Consider the following 1,687-nt stretch of genomic DNA (forward strand, 5'->3'; position numbering starts at 1 on the left):
TATATATATATATATATATATATATATATATATAGAGAGAGAGAGAGAGAGAGAGAGAGAGAGAGAGATACATACATATATATATATATATATGTATGTATATATATACATTAATATATATGTATATATATATATATGTATTTGTATATATATATATAGATATATTTATATACATATATATATATATGCATACACATAAATATATGTGTATATATATATCTATGTATATATATATATATATATATATGTGTGTATGTAAATATATATATATATATATATATATATATATATATATATATATATATATATATATATATATATATATATATATATATATACACACACATATATGCATATGTGTATGTATATATATGCATATGCAAATGTATGTGTGTATGTATGTATATGTACCATCTTCATCATCATCACCATAGTATGTGTGCGTGTGTGTGTCAGCATGCACATGCATGTATGTGTGTGTGTGTATGTGTGTATACAACTTCCCCATCAGTGGAAGACAAATTATTGGTGAGTAGTTCCTTGCTATATTTCCTTTCTTTTGATCTTTTCAATATCAACACTGTCCTGCCTTTCGTCATCCATTTGGGAACATCACCTGTCTCAATACAACCATTTCGTTATACAATTTTGCTGTGTAATGCAGTGAAGTATTCTAACCAAAATTCCTGGACCAAATCCCCTCCAAGAGATTTACAGTATGGAATCCCTTTTAAGACGTTTCTCAAACATTTTTCAACTTCTCTTGTGATCTCCATATTTCTTTGTTTTGGCATTATTTGTCTTAATCTTTTTTTTTAACCGTTCTACATTGCCATTGTGTTTCATTTCTTAGCTCCAAATATCTCTCTAGAATTCCTTTGTCTCTTCCATGTTAGAAAATACATTCACCATATCAACTCCATTTAATTCCTTGTAAAAATCTACTTTGATCCATTTCAAACATTTTATTTTGTTCAATTCTGTTCTTGTATTTCTTGATCTTGGCAGATTTCGCTTTTATCCTTTATTTTAATTCTTCCATCACTCTCCTACATCGTTTTTGTTTCAGCTAGTACTTTATTTGGAAAGCTTTATGGAATCTAGTTTTTACCTTATCCCCGTGGCTAAGAACTCCTACCCTAGCAAGATCTTTTCACAATTGATCAGGCTGTCCCTGTAATCACCATTTCCACAAAGGTTGTCTTACTCTTTCTGTCTTTGAGGTTGTGATATCTTCACTTCAACTCTTTCCATTACAACCATTGCTGCAGCATATATTAAGTTATCAGTCATGGTGATATCGTTATTTCTGATCTTGTCCAACTCTTGGTTAACTATCTCTTTTACTATTTCATTCTTTAATTTGTTTTATTAATAACCTATTTCCTCTCATCTGACTGGGTAATACCATGTAGTCTACCAGCAATGACCAGCTCTTCATCAGACAAACTAGGTTTTGGTTCCATGTGCAGAGTTAGCCATCACATGATACATAGCATTTGAACCCCTGTATCTCTACCTTCAGCATCATTAACATCCTCCGTCTTTTCTATTTTGCTATTATTTGTCAGAGAGATCCTAAGTTTGATTTCTTCACTTAGTATTGTAGTTATTATTATTATTATTATTATTATTATTATTATTATTATTATTATTATTATTATTATTATTATTATTATTATTATTA

General features: G+C 28.8%; 1 protein-coding gene across 1 annotated transcript in view; it reads left to right on the forward strand.

Annotated features, from left to right (window-relative positions):
- LOC106870076 (sialin) overlaps positions 1–1,687 on the forward strand; it is a 151,859-nt gene that overhangs the window by 120,087 nt on the left and 30,085 nt on the right. The gene's annotated exons all lie outside the window — the stretch shown is intronic.

Source organism: Octopus bimaculoides, chromosome 20 (genome assembly GCF_001194135.2).
Source record: "Octopus bimaculoides isolate UCB-OBI-ISO-001 chromosome 20, ASM119413v2, whole genome shotgun sequence".
NCBI classification, from domain to species: domain Eukaryota; kingdom Metazoa; phylum Mollusca; class Cephalopoda; order Octopoda; family Octopodidae; genus Octopus; species Octopus bimaculoides.